This window comes from Rhea americana, unplaced genomic scaffold (assembly GCF_003343005.1).
Source record: "Rhea americana isolate MKP2758 unplaced genomic scaffold, rheAme1 scaffold_91, whole genome shotgun sequence".
NCBI classification, from domain to species: Eukaryota; Metazoa; Chordata; class Aves; order Rheiformes; family Rheidae; genus Rhea; species Rhea americana.
In genome coordinates this window covers 231,208-244,760 of record NW_028187100.1, presented here as the reverse complement: position 1 = coordinate 244,760, position 13,553 = coordinate 231,208, and the positions used below count along the sequence as shown (strand labels likewise).

The 13,553-nt window shown below is 38.2% G+C and overlaps 1 protein-coding gene across 2 annotated transcripts in view; it reads right to left on the bottom strand.

Annotated features, from left to right (window-relative positions):
- RASSF8 (Ras association domain family member 8) overlaps window positions 1-13,533 on the bottom strand; it is a 91,827-nt gene extending 78,294 nt beyond the window's left edge. For both annotated transcript variants that reach the window (XM_085324475.1, XM_085324474.1), the window contains exon 1: window positions 13,463-13,533. The gene's annotated coding sequence lies outside the window, so the exon portion shown is untranslated. The remainder of the gene's footprint in view (window positions 1-13,462) is intronic.
- Window positions 13,534-13,553: the final 20 nt, after the last annotated feature.

Genomic DNA, 13,553 nt, shown 5'->3' with positions numbered 1-13,553 from the left:
AACGATATGTCAGAGACAATTCACTCAGACTAGCTTTGTCTGTGACAAATCTTTATTACTTTCTTTGCTAAATTTTCTCTGTTAAATCTGTAAAACTGATGAAGTTCAGAGCCACTAACTTATCTAGYTTTCCAAAACATCCTAAAGATTTTTCTTAAAACAAAATAGGTTAATAGCTCTGAATCAGGTCATGTTCAGTTACAAGCGAGTCACTGGTAAATCTACACAAGCAAGCAGAGGTCAAGTCTAGTCTCTACAGACAACTACCTTTCTGTCTCATATTAAAAAACATTGGGTTCTTGCTGCCTGGGACCAATGATTTCATTTAAACAGAATAATTCAACTTCAATTTCATGTGAATGATATGTAAGTGAACTGTATATATTAGCTTTTAAGTGTGAGTTGTCACAATTCCATCACTTTTTCCAATTCAAAATACAATACAATTCAGTTACCACAACTGACAAACCCAAATAAGCAAACATAGGAAAACAAACCTACATGAGTGATTTTTGTCCCAGTGTTGTGGATGACTGAACAGACTCATACCAGATAGTTTCCTACTTCCCTCTATCACCTAAATTTCAGATGCTCCATAAACACAAAGGCTGAAGCTTAAAAGCATCTCACAAGGAGACCTACATATTTTTATACAGAATAAACTGACAGAGTAATACAAAGTATTACAATTTTACGCAAATCAATATTTTAAGGTTTTTTTTTTTTAAAAAAGAAAACTACTTCTGTTAAATGTGTAGAAGCAACTCATTTCATATGCAGATCTCAGGAGATTTAAGAAAGATAAAATAGGTAGGTGACTTAGGACATCTGGGAGATTTASTCCTCATTAAACAAAACCTGGTAAAGTAACTCAAAAAGACACAGCTAGCATGGTATCTATCTTTGAATGTTAGCCCATGACTGCATCTCACCTCTCTAGAATGCTCTCCAGACCAACACAAAGAAGGTGATAGTGTAAGGGGCAGGTGACTTGGTAAGCAGAGTTCTCTGACAGCAGCACAGAATATCGGAAGAGCAATTTCCTTCCTGAGAGCTTCCTACAGCAGGAGACTACAAAGAGATCCTTGTACTTCAGTCAGCAAGTATTCATGACAAGCTCTGGATAAAGAAATCCAGTTTAGACAGAAAAGAATGGAACATTCACATCCCATGGATCATTCTTCCCTGGAAGCCTCCCCAAAAAAACTATTCTGGTGAAATTTATGCAAAAATTCACTGTAAACACACCTTTGAGGACTCTAAAGAAATACCTTAATTTAAAATAAAATTTATGTTCCATATCAGCAGAATATGTAAGAGTCTTAAATAAAAGGTGCACGTTAAAAAGCCAATAAAAATAGTTTATCTTCAGGTTTTAAAGTAGCTGAGTATTGAAATAAGAGCTCTGAAACCTCTATAAGAAGCAGCAAACAAACACCATACAAGTCACCAATTCAYCAGATTATTCAAGCTCTGCATCAAGCTCACCCATTGTTAGCTCTGTGCATTAAACTAGCTTAACCTGACAACAACCAAATAAAAAAGTAACAGTAGTGCAAATGATACTGTTACAAATTTTGACAAGTGATTACAGATGCACTTGGCTTTACTTTTAGTGGGACTACTCAAAATTAATCATATCTTGAAGTATATTCTTTATATGTGTTAGTCATATCTTTAGGGTTCAGTGTGAACAGTGCCTTTGAAATAAATGGAAGCACTTGCATCTTAGGAATATACAGCTTTTGCTAAGCAACATTGTAAGCATGCATTAAAGTGTATGGAGCAACCAGTCAGATACTGTGAAGATGGATGCACTGCAACAAAACAGAACTAGAATTTCCTTCTAAAACTGAAGCTAAAGAACTTTTTTACATTCCGATTGATTGATTTGCCACTGTATTGACTTAAAAGAATAAAGATAAAGCTTATATAGTATTGTTGATCCTAACTTACTTTTTGATCCCTTTTGAAAATTTCTATTCATTCTCAACACTAGGAATAGATCCTTTGCAGGAAATCATATAACCAATTTTTTTTTCCCTTGAAAGGGTTATAATACACATGAGGCAACCTAGCTTCTCARTTTACCTCTGCTTTAATGTCTCAATTCAGTTTTTAAAGTTTAGCAAGAAGGACCTAAGTTGGGTAATAATGCTATTTCTATGACTCTTTAGCAAGCACGGGACTGACTTTATTAAAATTCATTGCAGAAGTCAGTAGACATTGAATACTCCTAATAGAGAAGATTATCACATTGGACATACAAGACTACTTTCAAATACCTTTGGGCATAAGGACACAAAACCGTGTATAAATCCCTGTCTCCTCTCACAGAGTTAGCATATTGGTCCTTAAAAACACCTACTTTGCAGGAAAAAAATAAGTTGCAGGAAAAGATGCTACAGAAGTAGCAAAAGTTTGCATATGCCATGCAGCATCTACATACCAACTCTAAGATTACATTTTGTATACATTTACCTTGTTTTTAGCAGTTGTAAAACTAACAGTTTACCAATACCACTAAACCCAATTAACAAGCTTGTAATGTAAATACATTATTCCATTTAGTACTTTTGACATCCTTGTGTCAACTGACTAACAAGGTGAGCCTTTCCTTTGACATCTGTTCCTTAACAGTGCTTAATGAATGGCCTGTTAAGTATGCTTTAAGAACACTGAGCTTTATTTTTCTTGTTTGAACTCCTGGTACAGTATATCAAAAGGTCACTATCTGCCAGCTCAGATACTGTAGTTTGTCCGTGTAGTTTGTGCATGYGGTTGTCCCAGTCAAGATGCTAAGTAAATCAGTTTAGGTTAAACCTCTTTCACAGAAGTTTCCATGTCACTGCCTCATCACCACAGCACATWTAAATTGTTACTCCAGTTACTGTTATGGCTCAGCTCRTAGGTGGCATCTTATTTGGCTATCGCAACTTCACTGAGCCTTTGATTTTGGAATAGTCTCTTACTGTTATGCAGTCAGGAAGACTTACAGAAATGGTCATGTTTTCATGAAAATTAATCAAGTACTTGCTTGCAGACCAAGACTACTACAATGACAGCTGGCTGGGATTGGCATCAGTTCTCCTACTTCAGGATGGGATATGCACTTAATCAACAGCTGTTTTAAGGTCTAACAAATCATACAGTAGTTATACCGATTACACACCTTCATGAAAAAAACTGGGAAGCAGTACTTACATATCCAAAGAGACCTCATCCTATCATCCTGTACTGATGTTTGTATCATGGGTGAAGCATCCCAGGTCCATTCTCAACACTAAATTGGGGATACTCTCATCTCTGCCCACARTCCTTGAAATTCCAGCAAGTAGAAAAAAGGCTAAACAGTACTGCTATGTACTGCAGGCTTTCCCTCCACCACAAATCATCACATGAGATTTGAATAATACCATCCACTGCTTCTAAAAACAAGCACTGTTTTAAGATCCCAGTTTCTGATGAGTCCAAATTTCTGCTGATTTCATTTCCTAATTCCCCAAGCCAATCTCTTCTTACAAGCCCTGGACCTGCAAGAGAACTTCTGTTGGGCTTGGGACCTCACAGTCCATAATTAGGTATTACTTATTCATAGCAGCAATCTGCCCGTGTTGCCTGGGTTAGGCAACGATATCCATACTCAGAAACGGGGGACAATCAAAAATATCCTTTCCAATGGTAAGCTAGGAAGTCATCTACTCTTTCAGGTCAGAGTGGGTTTTACAGCAGGAAGGTAGGCAGGACATTTCATCCATTACAGCACAATCTGCCCTCGTTCCATTTCATTTTGAACTTCATTGTAGCACAACCATCTTCTGCCTACAGCAAGTTTTATGACCAGRTGAAGAAGAAAGAAGCTTAAAAATAGTGTATATACATTGAATGCTATCCTCATTCATACTAGTCAAGCTGAAAGTAAGGGAGGTTAATTTGAAATCTTGTCTTATGAAGTAAAGCACAGGTGGTTTCAAGATGCCTGAGATCATTACAGAAGTATTAAATTAAATCCTGGTCAGGGAACAGATTTCTAATTATTCAAGCAGTTGCATATACATTTAGAATGACAAATATAAAGGGCACTACAAAAATAGGGGGAAAAAACCCTTTGCTGCATATAATTAAATAAATCCAGTTGTCATCATCATCTCTCTACCCACATAATTAAAGTAAATGCACTTTTACAAAGGTCGAGGTAAACAATCCAAGTCTTTCAGAACAGCAGAACATTGCTTAGAGGTGACAGAAGATTTATCAAGCAATTAGGAAGCTATAAGCCTGAGACGAAGTACAGTTTCTATTTTTTTATTTATATTATATTTTTATCTTACAGCATGTAATTATTTTTTATAGCCATTAATATTTTCTACACAAACCAGAAAATTTAAATTTAAGTATTCATACTGCAACAGTGGTTTAAGCTTGGGGGGGGGGAAAGCGGGGTTCTTTTACAACAGGTAACATAGCAATATTGCAATATAGAAATATACCCACTGCAGTGCCTTACCCTTTGCTGAGGGCAATTTTTGTCATGACAGATAATGTACATGGAAAACATTTACCTGTCACAGGCATTTTAGTATTAGGTTCAAACCAAGAAAAAAAAAAAAGAAAATCTCAGTAGTCTACACCTCTGTAATGGTTAATGTCTCTAAGCAGTTCCTGGGAAAAATAATCAAGTGAAGAATGAAAGGAAAAATGGCAGACAAATGAAATTGAGGATCTTCTCAAGAAAGATAAAAATGTGGCTAGAGGTCAGTGAAGGACAAGAGAAGGGAGGAGAAGAATTCTTCAAAACTCATAGCTTAGGTTTCTTCAAAGGACGAGGCAGAGAGCTGCCAGAAACAAGCATGTTATTCTCAAAAGAGGAGAGGGAATAGTACTGACAGGAAGTCAGGATCACAGTAGGACAGGTGCTCAACATAAGTTAAATTCATCCCCAGGACAGCAAAACAAAGCAACTCCTTCCTGCCTCCAAATGGCTTGGCAAGGAAGGAATGCCTCTATCTGCAACTGTGATATTTGAAGAAAAGAAAGTTCCAGTACTTTTCTTTCCTATCAAAAAGCAAATGTTATGCAGCAACTAGAGAAAAACACTGAAAGCCACTAGTTCATGAACAAGTATTTAGGAAGAGTTACAGCAGAGTAGAAAGAAATGGCTGTGCTGTTAAACGCACGGAGCACACACAATTCACTAGTCAAAAGTGTTAGCACAATGACAACAGCTGGAGTATGAAAACAGCAACACAGGGCTTAAGAGTCACACACATTTAAGAGGCACATTGCCAATTCAAAGTCTGGCAACGCAGATCAGAAAGCATCAATAACAAACACAGGAATGAGAATACAACAGGGCCTATGAATGGACACTGGTCTGAAACACAGCAGGGCTGCACTGCATTTCCAGCTATACTACTGCTGCATAACTTGGACATGTCAATTAAATGCTTGCACTGTCTGTTCGTTTTGGTCAAGAAGGGAAAATAGTGCTTATCTCTCACTGGGCGCTTGCACAGATCCTAGCAGTACAGGCCAGAATTTCATTCAAGGCCTCCATAGATCATTGTAACAAATCATTGTTAATGGCTTGTTCTGCAATCCACTGAGAATAGAAGACCAGCAAGCACTGGAAGGCCAAACAGCCAGAAAGTTCTGGCTTGCTAAAACTTAAAGTAAACTAAAAGWTACCACTGAGTACTTTTAAAAGCATGGCTCTCTCACACCTCCAGGTGAGAATCTAGCTCCCTTACACCTCACCTAGGAAAGGGGAGCCTTTTGACTTCTGCTACAGAACATGATCCACTAATGTACAGAACTTGTTTACTGAGAGACAGAAACAGTCAAATCTTTTCTTATAGCATGTATCAGCTCTTAAAGGGGCATTCCATTTACTGTCCAGCTTTTCCTGCAGAGACTGTAAATTTATTCTGCTTAGCTATTAAAAAAAAAAAAAAAAAAAAAAAAAGCTGAAGAGGTAAGTAGAACATCATTTCCATCCTTGAGTTATGAGGCTAGACTAAGTATTTGTTGTACCAGATCACCCTTACAGTTGTCTTATCTTACTCATACTAGAGGCCTCTAAATGAGTTTCCCACAGAATAACTTAATTCCCACAGTTTCCCATAGAATAGCTTAATCTAGTATACCACTACTGAATCCTGTATTAAATTGATTACTTTCTGGTTTAATCTTGGCAGACTATCGATTACAGTAACTTTTCATATATTGGTTTGTTTTGTTGCTCCTATTAAGTCTTCCATACATGGAAGAAATAACCAATGTCCAAATACTTTTTATGTTAGTTATGTTGWATCTCAGTTTCAAATAAAAGCTAAATTCAGAGGATAAGAGCTGAGTAGGTAAACTGGTAAGCAAATACAGAAATTACAGTGGGAATAAGAGGAAAAATACTGTTTCTGTTCAGACTGTTCTGTGAATGCTTGTTAGTTCAATTRTTTACTGACAGGTCTCTTCACTAGTAAAATCCTTAATCAGAACTCATTCTACACTGTTCACCAGATCCTTCAAAACAAACAAACAGAACCCCCAGCTCCCTGGTATGATAAATAGCCTTTGTTATCTGTTAGGACTATCAAGTTACCAATTCCAATCCCATTAACAGCATGGAAGCATTGTATTGCATTCAGTGACTGTTCTTCATTAGTCCTGTTGGCCATCAGCTCCGACTCCACTACTCGAAATACATAGGATCAGACGCGCAGCTATTCGTTAGAGGTTTCCATCCTCACTCCCAATGAAATCAGTGCAGAGACTTCCATTGACTCAAAGCCTTGGATTAGGCCCAAAGCAAGGACACAAGACAATGCTGAAGGAGCAGTGCTGATGTACGAGAATGTGCTTAAAAAGACAYATACTTTCTAATGGGTAAAGACAAAGGCATCCCATTACTTCCATACCTTTCTCTCTGGATACCAATTATTCTAGGTAGTTGTGTTAATATTGCTAGTCATACTAACTGCTTAAATGGTCTTTTGAGGCTGTATCTTGATTGCTAGTCCTCTTAAAACATGATTAGCTCTGGCGTCTTTCTGCCTTCTTCTCCAGGAAGTGTTTGACTCATACAGACATCTCACGAACTCCTTACTTCACATGTAGAGGAAACACAGATAGTAGCTAGTAGCAGAAGCAAGACAGGATCTCCAAGGATCTTACAACTCTTCAAGAAGCACTGACAAAAAGAACATGCAATTTAGTATGACTGGGGAATATGAGGCTCTGAGGGTATTCCTCCCCATTCGCATTGATGATTGCTTTATTTTTTCACTTAATGCCAACAGTCAGAGTCAGYGTGCTAGTATTAATCTACTAGACAACAGCTACAACTTTTTGCAAAAATAAATGCTTTTTGTTGTGAAGTTTTATATTATAAACAAACACAACCCATCAATATCAAAAACATTTACCTTTTTTGAAAATTAAAAAAGGCTTTGCTCTAGATAAAGTTACTTAAAAAGAGGTGGTCAGAATCAGRATAGCCATTAAGAGGAGCCAAGTGGAAAGAAGAAGGGAAGGAAGATGACGGGTGTGATACGATCTGATAAAGATCCCCAAACAGGCCAGTGACAAGCACAGACCCTGCAACTCCTGAAGCCACAGTCTCCCCCACTTTGGCAGAGATGCAAAACATCTGGCTGCCTAGCGGAATTACAGCCTTTCCTTATGCATGCTCATGAAACTGCTGACTGATGAGAAAACTAAAGTTTTAAAAGGTTGCTCCGGAAACTCTAGATCTCCTTTGAATAACGGCTTGAAAAATTGTCAAATACTTTAGGAGTCCAAAATCTTCTAGCAATAACTTTCAGTTCAGTTGAAATAAAAAAGTCAAAAATCTTAAAATTAAAGAAAAATTTATGATATGAAGAGCACCAAGACTGCCTCACCACTTTAAACCTGGATTATCCAGAGATATAGCAGGGTGCATGCTAGAAACATATCAGATACTGCTGCAGTAAGGAAAATAAGATGACACAAGGTTACACCTTGTTTAGCTTTCAAAGCAAGTAAATTMATTCAAACTGCAACTTCAGCCCTAGAGCAAGGGCAGAAACAGCACTGAAGTCTGTTACATTACACATTTTCTAGAAAATTTCCCTCCTTCCTTTCAAAGRGGTATTAAAATCCAACACCTCCAAATACCAAAAGAATGTCACTACTGAAGACACTGAAAACAGAGACATCCTTTCTAAGGTGTAAAAGTCACACCATAGCAGAGAGGCAGGAGCAATACCAAAGCAGAGGGCAACAACATTCAAACTTACCTATGCAGTTGTGCAGTTTGTTTGCAGATAGAAAACAATAGAGTACCTCACAAATTTTTCAAAGCTCAWATATCCTCTTAGTTGTCTATGATCATTTTCCACTAATAAAGAAGGTTAAATCCTCTTAAAGTAAAATACACATTACTGTCATCAGTATCTGCCCCAGYCCTCACAATTTCAGTCCCACCTATGAAAATTTAGTGTCTTTTAAGGTTATCAATAGTTTACTTATAGACTCTCTGTTAGGATTCCCTTCTGAGTCTCAGCACCTGGAACTACAGAAAGCACCCAGGCCATGACTTCAAGATTCAACTAGCAACAACAAAGTTAACACCTGTCTCGYACAGCAGACTCCAAAATAAATACTTAACTAAAGACAAATAAATTAGTAACACCCTATCACATCATAATAAAAATGTAATTATATACTTGTATATTTATTGCATTTGTTGCCATGCAGTAAGAAGTTGTGGAGTGCTTCTCAAACTCAACCTAAAATACTGTAACATAATTAGCTATTTTTTAAGATAGGGGATTCTACTGGTAATGTTTTAGAACTAAGACTAATTTAGTAAGTACAAAGGTAGAAATGTTCCTTATTTGAGTGATCTGTTAACTAACCATTTTTTTTTTTTTGGGGGGGGGGGGGAAGAGTCTAATAGCACACATTTCTTCATTTAAGTTACAGGCAGGGCTTGTTACACAGGAAAAGGAAACTAGAGGTAACTTTCTGTCCCCGTTACCATTCTTCCCTTCTTATGCTAAACATAGCATAGAGAGTAAAAATAAGTAAATCTTCAGCAGAATTAGGAGTTAGACAATGTCATGTTAAAAGGCATCCTTGATGATGAGCCTTATCCCTTCTTGTTGGATTGGGTAGGGAGGATCTTACAGATAAAGGGAAGCTAGCATTTAAACATTCTCTAGGTGGTCTCTTCATAGTAGGTTCCACTTCCAGATGTAATTGCTTGTCAGCCCTAACTGGATGCCTGAACACTCTGGAACAGTTCAGCAAAGTATTTAAACAGATGGATGGTACAGGCCACTGGAACAAAACTCTTTTCTTTGGCTATGGCTCTCTCTCAGTTCTTTCCTTTGAAGTCTGTGCCACTGAGGAATCAACAACAGCTGAGAAACATGTGTTATCATACAACATTGAGCGCAGCAACAATATTGCACAGCAAGATACTTTTGTTCAATAATCCTGGACTGCAGCAAGCATTACAGTATCTTTTGTTGTGGGTAAGCCCATTTTCCAAGAATTTCAAGAAAGTAAGCAGTAAAAGATCACCCCTTCCTCCTTTAAAAAATAACTCCAAGTAAAATGGTGAATTAAGTGCATTTCTCCAGTGCSTCCCTTATAAAAACTTACAGAGTACTTATCTCCTCAGTGCCTCTCAGACATACTCCAACAGTCTCCTTATTTATGCTGTCATGAAGAAAACTATATGCTCACAGAGAGTAAAAGTAACAGGGAGTGAAAGTAACAATGTAGAGGGGTCCAGCCTGCAACCCCTGAGGCAGACTCACCAAGCACTTAAAAGTTATAGCTCAAATTCATCTTTCTGTTCCAACTAGGGTAAGTTTCTGTGATCTCAACTTAAAATTGAATAAAGCAGAGAAAGTGAAAGAAACATTGCACAGCTTGGCATACACAAAATTGTCCCCTTCTCTTTACTTTTATCAATACAGAGAAATGACATACAATCCTTAACAGTAACAGGAGAAAACAACATAAATACCCTTTCACCAGCATAAAAACTATTATAGTCAAAGTTGTGAGATCAGGATACCATTTGTAAGAGAGTGAGGGAGGATAAGAGTATAAAKTAACTATGAAACTAAATCTGAAACTAGACTGTCCAGATGAAAATATGGATTCTGATGAGGTAGCCATGCACATACACAAGAGGACAGCATGTTACAACCCAAAGCTGATGCCACTGTGCAATAGCAAGTTTCTACAGAATCAAGTCTCAATCACAGTAGTCAGAGAACTACTTACAACAGGGTAGAGCCTTGTAATTCTGAGGTCTACAAATCTTTAATGTTACAGGAAGGCAGGCATTGAGATTATAATATGTCCTATTATGTTGTAAAGCCCCAACTCCTGGTATGAAAAGATTACATGAAAAAGCTGAGCTTTCAAAACACAAAACAAAAACCTAGAAAAACCACACATGACTTGCATTTACTTCCAACATAGAGATCTAAGGCTTAAAAATCCAGAGATCTAAAATCCAGAGATCTAAAATTAGAAAACAAACAACAAAAAGAAACAAAACACATGTACTAAACCAACTGATTACAGAGCTCAATTAAAAAAAAAAAAAACACCAATAACTACATTCATCATGTTTGGGGGGTCTCAGTCCAGCCCCTGCCAGACTATTCTCCACCCTGCAATTTGATCTAATAGGTTTTCTTTCAGCAGAGGCCAAGAACAGTACTCCTTCAAATTCGGCTTGGGGCACACAGTTAAAGTACTGTGGAAGAAAGGTGCACTGATATTGTCAAAGACATACAGGAGACAAAAAGAACTCCAGTCTCAGAGCTGTTACAGCAATGGAAATTCTTAAGCACTTCCACTATCAAAGTAATTCGTGAGTTCTACTTTACAACTTTGGAAGAGTGAATATTAGCACAAGAATACTAACTAGCACCTGACTCACATTCAAAACCACTGTTATTAAACAAAGAGTAATACATTTGCACATAGTTATTCTTAAAGTCATGTGCAAAAGCACTTAACAGATATTTAGGAAAATCTCCATATCCTATGAGGTTCAGATAGGAAGACAGTGTATGTAAAGGTCATATCGCCATTCAATGGCAAAAGCAGGAACAGGACCCATGATCCCAACTTTCAGCTGAGTACTTCAGGAAGTAAGTCTCCTTCCCTTTATTTAGCACATTCCTTTCCAAAGCTTCCCTCAAAAGGATTGAAAAAAACGCTAATCATCTTAATTTGGTCCTTCAGAGTGATTGGTTCCAGAAACAGTCTAAGATACAGTTTAAAAGGACTTAACCGTCTGCCAATACTACTTGTTATTTTCCCACCTATTTCTCCCCTAGCCCCATTCACAATATTTCTTCATCTCCAGCAAGAGAAAGAACTTTTACTAGTTGATTAATTTAAATAACTGTGGTCATCTTTTTTTGGTTTGTGGAGGGAGGAGGAGGAGGAGGAGGAGGACAGGAAAGTACATAGGTGTAAGTCAAATGTTAACTCTCTCATGGGTGTCCTAAAGGGCATGCAACTGAATATTGTGAATGACAAGCTATCACTTCAGCTCCTTTACGGTGAGAAATCATTTGTCTGAAACTTGATAAATTGCTAAGGCCCAAAAAGAAATAATTCTACTTTAAAGTCTAGCTTCCTTTCTAATTAGATATAAYTACACAAAAATTAGCATGATATTGTATTTTCTCCATTCTCTAAAGAAGGAAGGAAAAAAGGACTTAATCTGTAATTTAATCATGTAATATGTGGTCTTCAGGAGTTGTATCTATCAAGTGGGGTAATGCAACACAACCAAAATCTAAACTGTTTCACTTCTACCTGAAGAGTTGACATTTTATTCACAAACTGACTATTCTTACTGAAGAAAAAAAAGTAATTATACTTTCAGTTCCCATAACACAATCACAGCACTACCAAACATAATTAACTGGAAAAGGCAAAAATCCTTCAACAGGTAAAATCATTACATAATTGATTTACTTTCTCTCCACAGCCCAGCACATAATTTGAACCTGTTATGCTGACTAGCAATGAGGTAGAAGCTTCTGAAGTGCAAACTAGACTTCATAAACCACACTATAGCACTTTTTGACATAGATGTAAGTGGTTTCTAGTGATTTTTTTGTTATTGTGTCAGCCTCCAATATATTTGGAATGTGTAAAATGTGACAGGTGTAATTTTAGAAAGGGTAGTGAAATCTGTGACCTCCCTTGCTTTTTGATTTTCAGTACTGATGAAATCCACAAGCAATACTGAACTTCAATTTAGCACACTGCCCTGTTGGCATATTAAAATGATGCTTCATTTAACAGAAATTAGTTTGGTGTACATCATACTACTACTACTACCACCACCACCAAAAACTGTATCCTAATTCAGACCTCTACAACAATAGTTTAGAACTGCATAAAATCAAGGAGTAGAATGCATCTTCTTACACTTTAAACTTCATGCCTTTTTGTTGTCCTGTGGTCCTGTATTTGCTGAAGCTTTTCTCACCAATCTTTTTCTACTCCCCCCCCCAAAAAAAAGAAAAAAAAAACAAACAAACACTCATCCTCTCTCTGCTGGCAAAACAGATTTTGTTTTATTTATTTATTTATTTTTTTTACTAGGGGAGTAAAGAAAGAAGGAGGGATGAGACAAGAATAAAAGAGATTAACCACAAAACAAGTCAGCACTGTCTGGGCAGGGGAAAAAAAAGACCAAAACAAACAGTCCACGTCGAGAGGAAAGGGGTGGTGGTGGGGAAGCTTAATTCTGTTTTTGAGGTCAGAAAGAGGGGAGAAAATTATCAGAAGACTGAAGAGATTTCTCCGTGTAGATAAAGTAGTTTCCGAACTCTCCTCCCAAGGGCAAAGAAAAATTATCCTCACTTTCCAAGAAGGTGCCCAAAGGGAGGAGAAAGACAAAATGCAATGGTAGAGAAAAACTGGAGAGAACTGGAAAAAGAAGAGGGAAGAAGTGAAGAGTGCAAGTGAAGAAAAATGCATAAGGGGAAGTCAGAAATAGGAGAGAGGAAAATGCAAAAAGAAATAGGAAAATATGAACGGAGRAAGGGAAAGAGGCAGTAAGGAAGAGAAAGTTGGATGGTGAAGAGAGAAAGAAAAGAGGAGGAGGAGGGCAACAGAGCAGAARACGGGAGAGGGGAGGCAGAGGACAGTTAGAAAATCCGCAACGAAGACGAAGCAAGAAACGCAAAGGAAGAGACCCACGGGGGAAGGGGAGAGCGGGCAGAGATGCGGCGAGGGAGTCGCAGCAGCGGAGGCGGCAGGAGGGGAGAGGACTCGGCAGGGAGAAGAGCCTCGAAAGGGGAAGGAGAAAGGTCTGCTGCGGCGGGAGGCAGGAGAGCGGAGCGGYGGGGCAGCAGGAGCCAGGGCAGGGGAGGAAGGAGAGCTCTGCCRGGAAGGATCACGCCGGAGTTTGCAGCGCACTTACCGCTCCGGCCGCGGCGGCTCGGCGCCCCGCCGCCCGTCCCGCGGCGGCTCGGCCGGGCAGCGCCAACGGCTCCTCCTCGCGCGCGGCGGGG